The following is a 19,498-nucleotide window of genomic DNA, read 5'->3' as shown; positions in this document are numbered from 1 at the left end:
GGGGAATTCATCCTATATGGTAAGAGGCATGTTCCCCTGCAATGAGTGAATGACTGCATGGATATGGCACTGTGAGTTTTTATCTTGGCTTTGGCATCACATTAATCTAAGCATGTACACATATGCCTAGGGGTGCCCCTGACTATAACAGGTCATGTGATCTGGAGGGGTGCATCAAGCATTCTTTCATTTGTCAGTGAGGACTTCTGTTTCTGTCCTGGGTTACTACATATATTGTGGGTTGCAGTGTTCCGTGTTTTAAGAATCAGTAGTGTGAACAGAACTACTTATATGGCTCACTGGAGTGGAGGCCTAACGACCCACCTGTGTAAATATCTGCTTCTATGCTTGCCCGGTCCTTTGCACTAACATCCCTAGTATTTGTTAAGCATGTTGGTGTGTGTGGCCAGTGTGGCACATACATGGTGTCTGTGTGTGTGATCCAGAGTAATGTAAGCCAATTGAATCCATGTTGGATGCCCTCTAGCTTTGCACAAGATGGAGGATGAAGTCTGTACTTGGAGACTATTTTGCCTGAGGCAGCATGAGAGACTATTTTGCTCTTTAGTAATGCCCTGCTTTTGACCATTAAAGTAGTGTGGGACAAGCACACCTCACCCCCAATGTTAAGTGGATTATTGCAAGGAGGTACAGGCCAGCTTCAGGAGACATTGCCTTCCTCTTCCCTCACCTACTGCCAGAAAGCCTCGTAGTGCAGGCATCATCTTGCTGGTGCATTTACAGCAGCTCCACTTGAAAGAGAATCCAAGACATTGGACAAGGTGGTAAAAAGGTCTTCCCTGCCAGCAGCTTAGCTTTGCTCTGCTTGCCAGATATGTCAAAATATACCAGGGCACAGCAAACGCAGTCCAGCACTGTTCATCCAAGTGGAAGAATAAAATCAGAGTCCAAAGCCACGTAATAAATGATGATAAGGTTTATTCTTGTCACAAAATGGTAAGTCCAGTATATACAGCTACAGCCGACAGGTGTTTCGTCACATTGACTTTATCAAGGCCAATAAAATTTAGGTTTCAAAGATGACGTCAAATAGAAATGGGCGATATGCATGCCCACAGTTGAAATCTAGACCGGTGTATAAGCAGTCTGGAGCAATTTGTATCTGTAAGATCAGGCCAGAAATATCAGTAGTTGGTTCAGAGGGTATATCTGAGAGAAATGACCATGATAAGCCTCACTGTCAGAATCACTGTGCTGTAACGCGACGGTTCGGTCGTATCTTGCCAGATATACACGTCTTATGGGACATGGCTAACATGGTAGTTTGAAGTCTTCCAGTCCACCTTAAGGATCTCTATTCTGAGATGGTGAGTTAAGGCCAAGATGCCTTCTAGCAAATCAGAACAGGAATGGGCCCAGTGGATTCCATAGCTATTCGGTCATCCATTGCCAATCGGAGACAGATTTCCCAATGGTGTGCAAGTGAGCCTGATGGATATTTCATTTGATGGGTCTTGTCTTTTTAGGAACAATGCTGATGCAGCACTTGAGAGATTCACGGTGGGATGGGCTGCTGCCCACTCTCTTGTTCTCCAACTCCCGGCCCGGGTCTATGAGCAGTTTGGGAAGTTTCAGGGTTTTTAAAAAGACTTTGCCTTTCGGCAGTGTCAGCATTTCCATATGTTCCATCAGCCATCTAACTGCTGTGCCAGAGCAAAAGCAAAAGAGCAAAGGAAAGGGTCATCAAACCCAGCAGCCGCCGACATCCTTGTCCTCCCACACATAATCTAGAAAGTTATGTTAGCTTCCCCTTAAAGGTACCCTACTTTCTGCAGGTTTGGAAGGCTAGAACATCATGCCAGCTGGTCCTACAAATAATAAGAAGGGGATATGCCCTAAGCTTTCAACACGTTCCTCCCAGATACTTCCCCTTCAGCCAGAGGATCATGTAGCAGGAGGAGAAGCCCTGCTCCAGAAAGGAGAAGGAGAAGTTTGTCTCAGAGTAGGAAATTGGACAGTGGTGCTACTTACATTACTTCCTGCTTTCCAAGAGGGATGGCAATCTTTGTCTGATCTCAGGTCTCAGGATTGATCATGAACTTGTTTGTGCCCAAGGTTCATCTGGAGCTAATAGTGGGAGACTAAAAGGTGTCCCAAAACTTGCCCAACACATATTTCCACCGCAGTCTTACATGAGGTAGTTGTATTTCATGGTAGGTTCCACTTCCTGCCAAATGGAGGTTCTTTGTTTCGGACTAACAATTGCACCTTGTGTCTTCATTAAGTTGATGGTGTTGGATGCAGCATATTTTGTAATGTCAGAGATCTCAGTGTTCCGGTAATTAGATGAGTAGCTACTTAAAGTCAGCTCACTGCAGATGGTGTTAGATCACCTGCAGGCAACAGCATCCCTGCTGATCGACATGGCTTTTCCAGCAGTCTACCCAAGTCTCAACTAGAGCATTCTCAGTGCCACCTGTTCATAGGAGCAGTACTACACACCACTTTCTTTTTAGAGTCTTTGCTGTTCCTCAGATGATCTGAAACATTCAGGATGTGAGTCAGATTTTTAAAGAAAAGATTGTTTTGAGTTTAATGTTTTTCTGCCAGCTACGTTTGCTGGCTTTCTTCATCCTCCTGGTCATGTATGCACACTGGTGCTTGTGGCCTTTCCTGTGGTGCCTTCATTGGCAGTGATTTCAGCACAGATGATATCTGTTTAGTGCCATCCCATTCTCCCAGGACATTGAGTTGTTCATCAGGCAAAGTATCTGCAGAGAAAAGTATCCATCAGAAGTAAAAGTTTACCTATCTTCAGTAGCTATCTTTCTGATAAGTATGTGCATAGTCTGCTAACAATAGAAAAGCTTCCAGTTTCGTGGTTGCACTCTGACGTAATTGATCTGTTTCTTCCTGTCTCTGCCTCCAGCAACTTGGAAAAAAAGTGGACGGGGGAACTGAAGTCAGTGAGGTGGTGGGTGCAATATGACTCCGATAACATCGCTCTTGCTTTGCTTTTACGTTGTAAAAGAACCAGTGCCTACTACTAGTGCAGGACGGTTCAGAAAAGCTTCTAGATTCAGTTTGCCACCTACCTAGGGATATTCAGCCGATGAGGAATCTGCAGGCAAAGAGATCATCACCGAAGGTGAGTACATTTTTTGTTTCTGCTGTAGTGGTAGGTCAGCGGTGGACATTAAGATAATAATAAGTATCCTCTCTTTCAGTCCACTATGTTACCTTTTCCTGCTCTATCCTCTTTGCTTCCTCTGTGCTATCTTCATTTAGTCTGCAAACCCTTCACTGATTTTACACAATTCTGGGCCACTTATATTTGTACATTTATTATAATCCAAATATTGTATACTTCACTGCCAGCATTCGAATTGTGCACGTTATGGATACTTTCTAGATAACTTGTATCGCGGGTAGTAGGTTACAGGAACAATAACAATGTTAGCAATACAAATTCTGACTATATACTGAATGACTGCTTTAGAAGTCTAATACCTATTGGGGCAAGGTACTTATTTTCTAGCAAATATGACAGGCAGGGACAAAGATCTTAAGCTCCAAATTATGATTTCTTCTACCCTTGCCTTTCTCTTTGGATTAGCAATTAGGGCATGTGAAATATCTGTCTTTTGATCTTGCTGAAGCGTTCAATGTGTTTTAAACCTGCTCTGTGATTTTTGCGTGGCATCAAAGCCCATGTTGTCAACAAAGCTGTTTAAAGATAAGATTTTTTTTCCATTTCCTAAACAAGTTACTAGCAAAGCTTATGTTGTCGTTAAAAGTCAGTTGGTAAACCGGATCTGTTCCAAAGGCAAAGTAGAAAATATTGATTTTATGTGTTCTTTGAGAAATATTTTACTATTGTTCTGCTGTACTCCAAAAAAAAAAAACTTGAACTACAGTATTGCTAAAAAAAAATATTCTGTCAAAAAGTGCATTTAGTATTAACTGTTGAAGACTGGTCAAGTCTACCAGTAAATATTAGAAAAGATTACCTATTGGCTAGAACCCAGAAACAGGTTGACACTCAGAAAGAACAAACCGAATAAGAGAAAACATGCTTAACACGACCACTGATGTTTCACACATTAGCTGCAAATACATTCTATACTATTTTGAGTCAGCGGTGCTTGGCAGAACCTAGTGGGCCACAGTATCAATTTAAATATTTTATTAGAACATGGTCAGCCATACGCGCTCCAAACAGCGTTAAGATGACCTTGAAAATGTAGATTGCATATGTTTTATAAAATTAGATAACATAAGGATGAGTCCGAAAACCTCTTAAATTTTTTTTAACATGGAGGAGTATAGCTGTGAAATTTAGTTACTTTCTGTAAAATGTAACCACTTTTACAATTAATATTTTGTTAAGTTTTTGTTAGACATACTACATATCCGCTGTCAGAGGGCCGCAGGACAAGCAGGAGCTACCGAGCCCAACTGTGCGGGTTGAGGCCTTATACTACTCATGTCGTGGGCCGACCTACCATGGGTCCTTAGCAACTGGGCCAAGTACCCCTGTACTTCACTCACAGTGGTAGCCTGGGTCAAGTAGCCCAAGGCTCGAGGCAAAGGAGGATAGATGAAGTGAACACAGGCCCACATCCCAAAATATGTTCAATAGCAACGTTAAATGATTGACAAGTCACATTTTTTTTTATGACAAAAGGAGTACTTATAAACAACCGTAGAGTAAAACACTGCAAATGCAAACAATACACACAACCCCCTGAGAACAGGGCTCTAGTGTTTAGTAGGCAATCGCCCGCGCCCCACTTCCCTTTTACTAGCTGCAGTTGTTATTCCCCATTTAATAAAGGGGTCGTTAAGGTTAGGCCCCACTAGTAGTCTAAGTCTCAGAAGTCCCACTCATACTCTGGTAGGATATTCAAAAGTGCTCCAGGGCCGAATCGCCACAATGCAGACAAGTTCCTGCAGTGCTTTCTGGACCGTAGTTCAGTGTTTCCCACACCAGCAGGGATTGTCTGAGCGAGCTCTGCGAGCATCTCTCCTCCTGGCACAGTAGCTGCAGCGGCTGCCTTAGGTGTGTATCAAGTGCCATGAATGGGAGTCCTTGTCACTCTTCTGATGCAACAGTAAGTTTCCTTTGGTCTTCCTCACACGGTAAGCAGATGGTCATTGTTTCCTGTATCTGATACTGAGCCGGGACTTGGACCCGTACAGTTTACCACAGTGTCCTCTCTTAATATGGATAGCATCAAACAGGCTGTGCTTCTTGTCTTCCTCTAGTAGCACCCTCTGACATATGGGTTCATCACACCTACTCTTCACTAGGGTGACAGCCTAGTCAGAGCAGCAGTAGGTTAGTCTTAACTGCAGCTCCCTCTGGTATACGACGTCAGCAACTTGCACATGGGCAACGACGTGATCGGCACGGCAAACTTCAAGACAGACCTTCTCTGGCATGCAGGGTTGCTGACTTATACACTGCACACAGGCGACGGCTCAGTTGGTGCTGGAAAGTTCACAGATCACTTCTTGGCAGCCCTTCTCTGGAATATGGAAGTCTCCAACTTAAACATGTACCAATGCAACAACCCGATCAGTGCAGTAGCCATCTTCTCGCACCTCAAAACAGAAATCCACTGACCAGGAACCCACACTAGACTATGCTTCCTCCAGCTCTCCTGTACCTAACAGGCCTCATTGGCCGTGGCATGTAGGCACACACTGGTCCTCCAGGCTCCAGGGTCAGATAGTCTTAGATGTCCCCTCACCCAGCTATGAGACTGGCAGGCAGAAGTCTTGCAAAGCTTCCTCTGATCGCACAGCCTGTCTGGCTGCTTGACAGTTTAAGGGCCTTGAGCTTTCCTTCTTATAGTCCGTTTCCAGACACCAAATATCATTTAGGGCTTGAGTCTTGAAATTTGTTTTGGGGGTCTGCTTCCTTTTGAAGTTCCCTCTTCTCTGCCCTGCCTTCAGAAAGCAGTTTGTCACAGCAGGAGCACCTCTAGAGCTTATAGTCCACAACACAGGCTATGGAAGTGACTAGAAGTTCACACCTGGATCTCAGTTACAGTGATACGTCTGTCAAAAAGTTACCCTAGGGGCCCAGCCATACTCTTTATGATTCTCCTATCAGCCCCATCAGTGACCTCTCTCTAAATCAAAGAGCACCCTTTGGAGTGTGCTGTAGAGCCTGGCTGTCCTTCCTCCACTGTGTGTACCACCCAGCTCACAGAATGCAGCAATCCAAAAATCTGCCAGTAGGGATTCTTCTACCACCTGTCAGCCCTGGGTCTTCCAAAATAGAACCCATAATCGTCCAGGTATTGTAGCATCCACAGGAACGCATGTTCTCAGCACATGCATATCACAAAAACACACAGCACAACACTACATACTAACTTGATGTAGGGTAAGGGTGAGTTAAGCAGTTAAATTAAACAGTGGAATTGTACATGAGTGAGCCTGTAGGCCTTGCTCCGGTGACACAGGTAAAAAGGCTTGGTAACTGCTACTGATCAGTACAATTGTATGCTGCCACAACCACACTTGAGCTACTTAACTTCTGGCAAAGTCCAAATTTATGAATTATTATTATGCATCAGCCAACATTGATAGCCGTGTAGAGAAGCAGGAATTAATGTCCAAATACACTAATCTGAATTCCGGATCCAGCCGGAGCTGTGAATCTTTGGTTTGCATTAATCGGTGGGAAAGAGAAATGTGATAACAGAGAAAGTAGAGGCACTGACAATCACTGCTTATAATTAGTCATTGTGTTGCGTGCTGGTGTCTACTGGGTTATAAAGGATATATATCAAGATCAATATCTTTAATTTCATTTCTCTCTGTAGAAGCATCTAACAATTGCTATATCAAATGATATACCTTCAGGATATTGCCGTGTGGCGTTGGTGACACTCCAACATTTGTAGAACTGAATCATAAAAAATAAATACATAATTGATATTACTTGAGGTTTGGTTTAACCGCACTCCATTAGCTGATAAGGAAGCTTTGAGTACAAACTATCTGGTTCTGAGATACATTCATTGGTGTATCTTAAACTGTAATTTAAATAAACGTTTGCCCGGATTATATAATTGACATCGATAGCAGTGAGCTACTTTTCGGATCATAGTCTGCTAACTTACATACAAATTGTATATTCAGAAAATATTAAGTACTTAAAGGTGATGTGGATCCTTTAATTTTCTCAGCTGAAAATCCAAATGAGTCACAGCTAGTAGATTCTAGGATGATTTGGCAGGTTTCTGGGCACACCATGGGGTTCTGGTTTTGAAAAGAGTAAATGCCACTAACATGATCAATCTAGGCTCTCCCCGAACAGTGATAGTCAATAATATTTGCAGTTGTTACCATTTGGGAACATATATGAACAATTCATGAAACATTAGCAGTTTCCAAAGAATGGCATATACTCCTAAAAGTTCTTTTTGGAGTCTTTGACCACCGATTGATATTCACCTCGTAACAGATCGATCTTTGGCTCAAAATCTAAGGCCCTCATTATAACATTGGCAGTATATACTGCCTACCACCGCGGCGACGGATGACAAAAGACCGTCTCTGCGGCTACCAGCTGTCCGCCATATTATGACCACATCCGTATTTCTTCCAGAAGGAGGTTGGAAATCCTGCTGTGACCATGCCGGCGGATGGCAGTAAGGTGGCACTGCTGCCAGCAGCAGCGCCACGCCAGTAGACTGCCGCAGACTGTATCATGACATATGATACGGCCTGGTGGTGTTCTGCTGGCGGACACTGCTGCTGGCAGCAGTGCCCCGTCCTGTCTCCTGCTGGAGGACCCCCTCTCAAAAGGTAAGTCGGGTGCTCCGACAGGGGAGGGGGTTGGGGAGCGTAGTGTGTGTGGGGGGATTTGTGTGTATGTCTGTGCTTGAATGCGGCTGTGTGTTGCGTGTTGTGTGTGTGTGCATGTATGGATGTGTGAGTGCGTGTATGTTGTGTTGTGTGTAGTATGCGTGTGTGCCTGTATGTAAGTGTGTGTGTGGATGTGTGTGTGAATGGATGTATGCATGCGTGCTTTAATGTGAGAATGAGTGTGTGAATGCATGTGTGAATGAAGGTGCATGAATGAAGTGGGGTCTGGAGAGGGAGATGGGGTGGGGGGGAGAGGGAGGGGGCGGGGAAAACCCCTATCAGTGACAGGGAAGGAATTCCCTGTCACTGATAGTTCCTACCGCCATGGTTTTCGTGGCAGTAAAGAAGCCGAAAAAACCATGGCAGTAGGCGGGGTCATAATCCCGCAGGCAGGCTAGTGACGGCCGCCAGGCTGGAGACTGAAGTCTCCAGTCCGGCGACCGTTACCGCCATGGCGGATGGTGTGGTACATTCTTAATATGGGGAAAAGTACGGCCAGCCTCTTGGCAGTACTTTTCTCCATTTTACCGACGTCCGCTGGGGTCATAATGAGGGCCTAAGTGTTTTAAACATAGGCCTCTTAGCTTCATGGCATCTCTTGTTGAACCATTAAAATGTGGCCTATCTAAGCTATCAGCCAGAAAATCACTTTATTTATTGTGCAACTCTGAGGGCTCTTTATACAATTGAAGCTAGTGATGTCAACTAGACTGGACACTGTAGCTGTAGGTAGCTGGGCCAAGGGGGTCTAGAGAGTACTGACATGCCCAGAAGCATAGCTTTCATTGGTGCAGTGGTCCCAGGGCCCAGGATCAGAGGATCCCACTGAACCCTAATTATTGCTGTATTTTATACACGAAACAGCAGACAGGGGACCCATTTCCTTCCTTAAACTAGAGCCAATGACACACTGGCAATGCTACATCTTGAAGGAAACAATGCACTTTAGAGATTTAAACGAAGCTGAGACAGCTGCATCTGTAGAAATGTTTTTAAAGGATATGGGGGCACGTATGGGTCGGGTGGGGAAAGGGTAAGCGACACACACCCACACACACTTTCCAGTTAGCTCAGGGAACCATAACTGGTGACTTTCATTGGGTTTTTTATTTATATTTTGGTTTACAACATTGCGATTAACTGACATTTTCACCTGACTATAACGTCAGTTTAGCCTTTGGAATTTCTGAGATTTTTTATTGTAAATTATGATATTACTTTATACCATCACTTTAACCTTTGATTTTTTTTCAGTGACTTTCTAGAGTGTTTTTGTAACGCAAAGTAAGATTTTATAACCATACCCAACCCCTCATGAGCTGCCAACCCCCCTGCCATGACCATGGTGCCACAATGCACCGATTAATTGAACAAGAATACCCCAATTCATTGCTTGTTGTTGAGGCGGACACCCGAGAACATTGTACCCAAACTGGCTCACTTCATTGGCATAGTAGAATATATGTACAAATGATCATATTATGGTTCAGTGAGGCGATATTTTCAAACAACCATGGTGAGTATCCTGGCAGATTGGTAGAATGAATGCCTTAACAATCACTAATGAAATAAGTACTACTACTAATAATAATAATAATAATAGTAATAAATATTTATTTTATTAGTGATTGGTAAGTCATTCATTCTGTCAATCTGCCACAATACTCACCTTATTGTTTCAAAATATCTCCTCAGTGAACTATAACATGCTGATTTGTTATGCTGTTTAGGCCATTTGGGCTAATATTGTGTCATTGTTAGAAAGTGTGTCTCGAGTACCCACTATAAGTGTGTACCCACTATAAGTGTGTCTCTAGTATGCACCCTGTCTAAGTAGGGACCACAAGCCTACTCAGGGTAAGTCACAACAGCTTAACTTAGAAGGCAATGTGTAAAGTATTTGTGCAATAACTCATACAGTAATACAGTGAAAACACTACAAAAAGTACTACACACCAGTTTAGAAAAATAGATAATATTTATCTGAATAAAATAAGACCAAAACGACAAAATCCAAAGTGCACATGTCAAGATATCACTTTTAAAAGTTTTAGATGGGTCTTTAAACGCATAAGAATCAGTGGTTGTATCTTTTAACACACAGTACCTGAGATGCGTCAAAAATAGCGATGCAGAGGGCCACAGAGGAGGTGATGCATTGGATAATAAAGTAATGGTGGATTTTTCCAGCGCAGTGGAGGTGATGCGTCAACTCTTTCCAGGCGGGCAAGGTGATACGTCGATTTCCAGATGCACAGCCTTGGCTACTTACTGCGGTGCGGGGATATTTGACGCCCAGGGATGTTGCGTGGAGAATGCAAAATGCGCTGGGAGGATAAGACAGACGCCGTGTTGATCCGGTAGGGCATGTGGAGATTGTTCTGCTGCGAGACAGGCGCTGCATCAAATTTTGCAGGCGCTGCGTCGATTTTCCAATGCAGTGGATTTTCGTGGTGAAGTCTTTGATGGTCCTAAGACTTCTTAACAGGAGGCTAGCTCAGTCGAAGCCCTTGGAGATCACTTGTGCAGAGAGGCAGAGTCTTTCCAACAGAGTCAGGGAGCAGCAGAGCAAAAAGCAGGAGAGCAGTCCCTCCAGAAAAGCAGTCCAGATGAGTCCTTTGTCAGAAGTACTGTCGTGCTGCCCAGAGTCCAGTTATAGGTCCAGAAGTGTCTGATTTGAGGGGGTGACAGACCCAATATATATACCCAAATGTGCCTTTGAAGTGGAGGAGACTTCAAAGAGTGGTTTTGAAGTGTGCCAGTTCCCCTTTCAGGCCACTCCTGTCTGCCAGGAGATCTGTGGAGTTATGAGTCATTTGTGTGGGGGCACACCACTAGCCATTTCATTGTGAGTGAGAGCCCTTCCTGCTCAGGAAATCCCATCAGTATGCAGATGAACACAGTGCCCTGTGTTTATGGGTGTCTGAGTGGAATGCATAAGGGGAGCTGTCAACCAGCACAGACAAGACATCGATGGGAGACAAGCTGTAAGGCACAGAGAGCAGTAAGTGCAGAAAAATGCCCACTTTCTAAAAGTGGCATTTCTGAATTAGTAATGTTAAATCCAACTTTACCACTAAGCCGGATTTCCTAACTACCGTTCCAACCATACAAAATATGACAATGAAAATCCTTTCAGATCATAACTTACCACTTAAAAGTATATAAGGAAATTTCCAATGCTGGCCTATTAGAGGAGCAGGCTTCACAGTAGTGAAAAACGACTTTGGAAGTTTTTCACTACCAGGACATGCAAAACTTACATGTCCTGCCTTTTGCTTACGTAGCACCCTGCCCTGTGGGATACCCAGGCCTACCTTAGGGGGTGCCTTGTATGTAATAAAAGGGTAGTTTAAGGCGTGACAAGTAGTTTTAAATGCCAAGTCGAAGTGGCAGTGAGACTGCATACACAGACATTGCAAAGGCAGGACTGAGACATGGTTAAGGGGCTACTTATGTGGGTGGCACAAACAGTGCTGCAGGCCCACTAGTAGCCTTTAATTTTCAGGCCCTGGGTACATGTAGTGCACTTTACTAGGGACCTACAAGTAAATTAAATTTGTCATTTGGGTTTGAGCTGATGTTACCATATTTTAGAGAGAGCACATGCACTTTAGCACTGGTTAGCAGTGGTAAAGTTCCCAGGGTCCTAAAGCCAACAAAAATGAGGTCAGCAAAAGAGGAGGAGGAAGTAAAAACGTTTGGGGTAACCCTTCAGAGAGGTCCATTTTTCAACAGTCAGAATATATGTCCTCACTGTGCAGTAATAGGATCATGTGTAGCATCATTTGTATGAAACAGCGAATCACAGTGCTAGCATATTGCATTCTTTCTGTTGGGTACTCGCCACCCTAACCTGGAAGGGACAACGTTGCCAATCGGACACCAAAGTGCGTCAGGGTCTGTAACTCCTCAAGCTAACATTGCTGTATTTAAATGAAAGCTGTGCTAATTTAGGGTGGTTTGTAGTTCCTTGTTCATTTATTTATGCCTTGAGGACATTAGCCCAAAATGTGACACTTTAACATAATTTTGTTTGAGGTGCTCACTTTTGTTTGACAGGTTTCTGAAGAAAGATTCCACAGACTAGTAAAAGGTGGTGAAAGACCGAGTGCTCCCTTGGAGAGAGGGCAGCAGTATCACATTAGGGACTTTAGAGTCCTCAGAAAAAAGGGCTGTCTTAAGCCAGTCCTTAATGTCTGATACCTAAGCAAGTTTGATGAAGCAGAGACTCAAGACCCTTCATGCAGATTGTCAGGTGACTACATAATCAGGATTAGAAGGTCTCTTTGGATCTTCGGAATGGCCATTTTCAAATTCCATTGTGGGCTTTTCACAGAATGCTCTTGTGATGTACTGTTTGAGACAGCTATTCACAGTTCAGCCGCTTAATTGTTGGCCTGTTATCTGTGCTGAAGGTGACAGCAGTGAGGCTCATTACCACAGAGGAAGGGTCATCATCTACCTCTACTTACAAGGCTAGACAATCAAAGCCATCCCACCAGAACAAAAAAGCACTTAGTAGTATACGATCACCCTTTTGCCCATAAGTTTCTCCATTAGTAAGGAAGAAGAAACATTGTTGCCAGTACAAAGGGTGAAGTTCATGGAAATTCAGAATTTTACTTAACCTACTACAGTCTTGAGAGAGGCTTTCCTCTTTTGGAAAGTATGCACAGTATTTTGCATACTTTGACAAGTTGGACCCAAACTTTATTCAGAAGGTTTAACCAGTGTTATGGTTGTTGGGATTGATACCTTTGTGTCTCTTCCCAGTGCCTCCAGCATAGTTACCCACAAGCCCCTTGCCAGGGTACTTGGGGGATACATGGAGACAGCAGTTGAACTGTCTGCCAGACAGGAACTAACTTTCACATTCATTGACATTGCATATTCGTTGGTGGAGTTGGGCAAACATACTCTTAATAGAAAATCATTTTAACCCTGACTGTAGGGATGCCTCTCCCCATCTTACTACTGTGACAGACACATATGTTTTGAGATTGGGAGCTCAACTGAGGAGCAACTTCATGACCAGCCTATGGACCTTACATAAAACACTGCTTACTATCAGTGTGCTATATATGAGAGACTTTCACTTAGCACTGAAAACCTCTTACAGATGGTACTGTGAGAGGCACGTATTGCCGCAGGCAAGCCTGTTGCATTGTTTTACATTAACACAGCAATACACTTGTGGCCAGATCCATAGAGTGGCAGCTGGTCTCTCAGCAGCTACGGTAGCAGACAGTCAGAAAGTGATAGCTGTTCAGATCATCGGCCAACTGTTAGTGGAGTACTCTGCCCTTACATAATTCATGTAAGCTTTGCAAAATGGAGGGTGTTCTGGAAGTGAACATCTTCACCAAAAGCCTGAACAAGTAATACAACTAGTATTGCAGATATTTCTTATACATCTTTAACTAGAATTCAAATAGCCAACCTGCATCAGTGGTGCTACTTTAGGGAGTGGTTCATGAAGAGTCATCTGTTGAAAAATGTTTTCATTAGCACATTTAATTATTTAATGTCAGTAACATTCTGATTGGAAATTCATTTTCTTATAGATTCCCCCTAGAAATATGTCTTTCCTGTTGAAGGCTATCCTTTTGTGAAGTTTATTCCACTTCATTTTTTCTCTTTAGCTTTTGCCCAGATGTCAGTGGAGCTTGTTAGGACATATTAATCCCCGCTGCCCCATTGTCACCTTTTGCATTAGTGCTGCAACAATTCCATTTAGAAATAGAGGTTAGTAATTGAAAATGCTTCAAAACTCACACTGAAGTCTGGAAATAGGTCATGATAAAGAATCTGTTGGAAGATGATTTATCCATCAGAAAGAATGTATGTTATCTAAGGTAAACACTTATGCAGATGAAAGATCAATGAATAATGTCTAAGTAGGCTGGAGGAGAGCAGGGTGTAGAAAAGAACTGTGTAGTCTGTACAAGAAAGCATGGGATTGGTGGTTTGCAGACCAGAACAGAAGGTGATGTTTAAGAAAGGTATGCAGACAGGAGACTACCATGGTTAGGATAAATTTACAGAGGAGAAAGAAAGCTAAAGGAGGAGTCTGGGGACTGCAAATGAAGTAGCCGTAGAGACAGTCTGCAAACTGTGAAAAATGTTTTCACTGTTACATGCAGTAAGAGTTCATTCTTTTCTGAACTGCATTCACAGGCTCCTAAATGTGTTAATTTTATAGCGGTGGTATTAGCCTCTGTGTGTTTGCAAACTTAGAGTTTCTCCTGTCTCTGTTTGCCAAGATGGAACCAATGGCTTATGATCATTCACTCACAAACCTAAAACTGTTGTGTCAGGGCAATGACTACAGCTGTGAAGAGATCACATTTTAAATTATTACTCTTTTTGTTGAGTGTCTGCAGTATTTGCCTAATTTAAATATAAGAGTAAAAAAATGTTTTGTAGAATTTATAGGTGAACCCCTGTAGCTCCTTAAAAGCAGAGGTGACCTAATGTGCACCACAATCTTAAATAAAATCCCCATATCAGACACAGTTTAGGCAAGGGACACAGAGCATACAGGGGCTAATGGGTCCAAACCCTGGTGTCACGGGGCATTTACTCTTGGTGTCCTGAGATTGGTCCTTTTATGGCTCTACAAACTCAGCCAAGTACAACCCCTTCTGCACTTGACTGTCATTTAGCAAGGGGGATCAGTCCTAGGCTTCTGAGGGATGTAGTGTGGGGGCAAAACCTCAGATCTAGACTGTCGTTCAAAAGACTCAAATGACTTGAATGTCCCGGGCAGTGACAACACATCTTGTTAACTCATACTTCAGCATTTGCGCCACTTATAGTACTAGCAAAACAAAATCATCATTCAAATGCTGTCTGATTTGGTGTACTTATTGCTCATAAATGTAATCTCTTCTACCTGATACATTTTCAGAGAGGGCACACACATGCATTTATACCACAAACCAGTGTGTACTCAAAAAAGAGCGTCTTGATACACCTTGTAGGACGCTGGCCTGGCTTGTAGTGGCCAGCTTGCCTGGCTTGTAGTGGGTACCAATGGTACGTACACCTTATGCCAGGTCCAGTTATCCCTTATTAGTAGAGTGTAGTAGTGTTCTAGCAGCTTAGGCCGATAGAGGTAGCTATAGCAGAGCAGCCAAGGCTGAACTAGGAGACATGCAAAGTTCATGCAATACCACTTGTATCATATAGGTACAATATCATAAGAAAGACAATACTCATAGTTACTAAAAAATAAATAAACTTTATTTTGGTGGCAATGTGAGAAAAATATCTCAGAGGATATACTCCCTTAGGAAGTGAGTAACCTACACACAATTTACACAACTAACCAAATCAGGTAAGTAAAACAGTCAGAAAATAGTGCAAACACTGTAGAATACAATAGGATGTAGTAGGCCTATGGGCAACACAAACCATATACTAAGAAAGTGGAATGCAAACCACAAATGACCCCCTAGGCTAGTGTAGTGTGTAGAGGGCCGCTGGGAGTGTAATTAAACACTAAGGGTGTAAAGGAGACCCGACCCCAAGACCCTGGAAAGTAGGAGTAAAGTACTACTATTTCCCAAGAAACACTCTAAAGTCGTGGTAAAGGATTTTGCAAGGACCACAACAGACTGCAAAGCACTGAAGACGGATTCTTGGACCTGAAATCTGCAAAGGAAGGGGACCAAGTCCAAGAGTCGCTAAAGTGTCCAAGGGGGGCAGGAGCTCAGTAAACCCCGGATGAAGGTGAAAAATGTCTGCCTCCGGTTGGAAGAAGCTGCAGGACTTGCAACAACGAAAGGAGGTAGGAAGTTCTTCTTTGTGCAGAAGATGTCCCACGGCGTGCTGGAGGATGCAGAGCTGTTTCCTTGGCAAAATACCACAAATAAGCCTTGCTAGCTGCAAGAGTCGCAGTTGGAGAAAAAGGGTGGTGCCCATGCCCAGGAAGGACCAGGATGTCGCCACTTGGGAGAGGAGACCGGGGGGGCCCTTAGCAACGTAGAGAGCCCTCGGACAGGAAGGAAGCACCCGCAGAAGTCCTTGAACACGGGTTCAAGAAGACTGAACACGGCGGTCGTCTCAACACTGCAAAGGGAGGTCCCACGACACCGGAGATCAACTTAGCTGAGCATCGCAGGACGGAGTGCCGGGGACCTAGGCTCGGCTGTGCATGCAGGATTTCTTGGAAATGTGAACAGAAGCCCTTGTAACTGCAGATCACTCGGTGCACAGAATTACTGTCTGGGGAGGGGAGGCAAGGACTTACCTCCTCCAAATTCGGACAGTTGGACCACTGGACAGCCTGGGTCACTTGGGTCCACCACCTGTGTTCCAGGGGCCACGTTCGTCGGGATGAAAGGGGACCCAGAGTACCGGTGAAGCTGAAGTTTGGTGCCTGCTGAAGCAGGGGGAAGATTCAGTCGACCCACAGGAGATTTCGTCGTGGCTTCCAATGCAGGGTGAAGGCAGGCAGCCCCCAGAGCATGCACCACCAGGAAACAGTCGAGAAAGCTGGCAGGATTAGGCGCTACAATGTCGCTGGTAGTCTTCTGGCTACTTTGTTGCAGTTTTGCAGGCGTCCTGGAGCAGTCAGCGGTCGATCCTAGGCAGAAGTCGAAGAGAGAAGTGCAGGGGAACCCTGATTAATTATTGCAAGTCATAATCTGAGGAAAAAGCCCACTGGAGAGACCCTAAATAGTCCACAGAGGAGGATTGGCTACCTAGTCAGGTATGCACCTATCAGGAGGGGTCTCTGACATCACCTGCTGGCACTGGCCACTCAGAGGCCTCCTGAGTGCCCCACACCTCTGAAAACAAGATGGCAGAGGTCTGAGACACACCGGAGGAGCTCTGGGCACTACCCCTGAGGTGGTGATTGACAGGGGAGTGGTCACTCCCCTTTCCTTTGTCCAGTTTCACGCCAGAGCAGGGACTGGGGGTTTCCTAAACCGGTGTAGACATCGAAGGGGACCATCTGTACCCTCCAAAGCATTTCCAGAGGCTGGGAGAGGCTACCCCTCCCCAGCCTGTAACACCTATGTCCAAAGCGAGAGCTTGTAACATCCTGCTCTCAGAGGAAATGCTTTGTTCTGCCTTCCTGGGACTGGGCTGCCCAGACCCCAGGAGGGCAGAACCCTGTCTGTGGGGTGGCAGCAACTGTAGCTGCAGAGAAAACCCCAGAGAGCTGGTTTGGCAGTACTGGGGGTCCATAGTGGAGCCCCCAGGATGCATGGCATTGGCTCCCCAATACGAGATTTGGAATTGGGGGACAATTCCATGATCTTAGACATGTTACATATTCGGAGTTACCTTTGTGAAGCTACATATAGGTATTGACCTATATGTAGTGCACACGTGTAATGGTGTCCCCGCACTCACAAAGTCCGGGGAAATGGCCGTGAACTATGTGAGGGCACCTTTGCTAGTGCATGGGTGCCCTCACACGTAGTAACTTTGCACCTAACCTTCAGCAAGTGAAGGTTAGACATTTAGGTGACTTATAAGTTACTTAAGTGCAGTGAAAATGGCTGTGAAATAACGTGTGCATTATTTCACTCAGGCTGCAATGGCAGTCCTGTGTAAAGGTTTGTCTGATCTCCCTATGGGTAGCAAAAGAAATGCTGCATCCCATATGGATCTCCTGGAACCCCAATACCCTGGGTACCTAGGTACCATATACTAGGAAATTATAAGGGTGTTCCAGTATGCCAATTGAAATTGGTAAATGTAGTCACTAGCCTAGTGACAAATTTAAAGGCAGAGAGAGCATGAGCACTGAGGTTCTGATTAGCGGAGCCTCAGTGACACAGTTAGGCACGACACAGGTATACTCATTCAGGCCACAAATTATGAGCACTGGGGTCCTGGATAGCAGGATTCCAGTGAGACAGGCAAAAACATTCTGACATACATGTAAAATGGGGGGTAACATGCCAAGAAAGATGGTACTTTCCTACACACCTTCAAGATTAACTAAACACTGAGTAAAAAAACTGACAGTTGTCCTAAACACGAAAGTGTAAGGCCCAGAGTGCACTGTTGCAAACCCATCTGCTGAGAAAGGAAGTTGAGATTCTGGGAAATAAATGGGGAGGGGGGTCTTCATTTATTCACTGCATCTTACGTATGCTAGCAGGGGATATCCTGGATAAGCGGGAGTTGTCCCTTTTTGACTTCAAATGGTAATCAGGGATCTGAGAGGCAGATGCTTGATTGTGGTTGGTCTGATAATCTAGCTTGACACCTGTCAGTTGAACACATATGCTCCAAATGTCGATAAGGCCTTTTTTTGCTTGTGAGAAACATTGTATACAGGAAGAGGCTTGGAGACTGGTAATGATGCTAAGGAACGGTAAGCAGAGGACACTCTTATTTGCTGTTTCTTACTTGGCCTGCTGCTCTTTGGCATCATTGCACTCTTATTTGCCTCTTCCTGGTTGGCCAGCACGTGCCGGCTTCATTTCCTCTTCTTTTGTCTGGACTATTTACCAAGTACTGATAGCTTCATCTGCACTGTCATTGAGGTATTATTTCTGTTCTTCCCCTTTGCTGCTACTTTCTTCTTGTTTCCTGGTGCTCCATCCTAAGTTGCTACTTAATCACCACCCTCCTTTGTTCAGTGTTGCTTCTTCCCCCCACCCTCCATTTGCCCATGTTGCTTCCTCCCAATCAACCCGCATTGTCCATTTAGCATTTTCCTTCCCAATCTCCCTTTTCCATAATGCTTCTTCCCTTTCCACCCTTACCGTTGTCCATGTTGCTTCTTCCCATATACTCCCTCCCCTGTTGTCCATGATGCTCATTCATGTCCCAACCCCCTTGTCTGTGTTACTTCTGCCCCTCTCACACCCCTTATCCGTATTGCTGCTTCTCCTTCTATCCCCGCATGGACTGTGGGACTTTCCCCCCCCCCCCCGGTTCCTGGTGCTTCCCCCACCCGCCCGCGTTGCTTGGCCCCACCCACCCACCCACCCGCCCGCGTTGCTTGGCCCCACCCACCCACCCACCCGCGTTGCTTGGCCCCCCCCCCCCCCCCCCCCCCACCCGTGTTGGTTGGCCCCCACCCACCCGCGTTGCTTGCCCCCCACCCACCCACGACCATTGCTTGCACCCCCCACCCACCCGCGTTGCTTGGCCCCCACCCCACCCACCCACCCGCGTTGCTTGGCCCCCACCCCACCCACCCGCGTTGGCCCCCACATACCCGCGTTGGCCCCCACCCCACCCACCCGCGTTGCTTGGCCCCCACCCCACCCACCCACCCACCCGCGTTGCTTGGCCCCCACCCCACCCCACCCACCCACCCGCGTTGCTTGGCCCCCACCCCACCCACCCACCCACCCACCCGCGTTGCTTGGCCCCCACCCCACCCACCCACCCACCCGCGTTGCTTGGCCCCCACCCCACCCACCCACCCACCCGCGTTGCTTGGCCCCCACCCCACCCACCCACCCACCCGCGTTGCTTGCCCCCACCCCCACCCGCCCGCGCCCGCGTTGTTTGCCCCCCCCACCCACCCGCCCGTCCGTGTTGCTTGGCACCCCACCCACCCGCGTTGCTGGGCCCCCACCCACCCACCCGCCCGCGTTGCTGGGCCCCCACCCACCCGCGTTGCTGGGCATACCCACCCGCGTTGCTGGGCATACCCACCCACCCTGCT

The 19,498-nt window shown here is 45.7% G+C and overlaps 1 protein-coding gene across 2 annotated transcripts in view; it reads left to right on the top strand.

Annotated features, from left to right (window-relative positions):
- Window positions 1–19,498, top strand: part of JAK2 (Janus kinase 2) — an 882,548-nt gene that overhangs the window by 769,271 nt on the left and 93,779 nt on the right. The window lies entirely within an intron of this gene.

Source organism: Pleurodeles waltl, chromosome 1_2 (genome assembly GCF_031143425.1).
Source record: "Pleurodeles waltl isolate 20211129_DDA chromosome 1_2, aPleWal1.hap1.20221129, whole genome shotgun sequence".
NCBI lineage: Eukaryota > Metazoa > Chordata > Amphibia > Caudata > Salamandridae > Pleurodeles > Pleurodeles waltl.
This window is presented reverse-complemented; position numbering and strand designations above follow the sequence as displayed.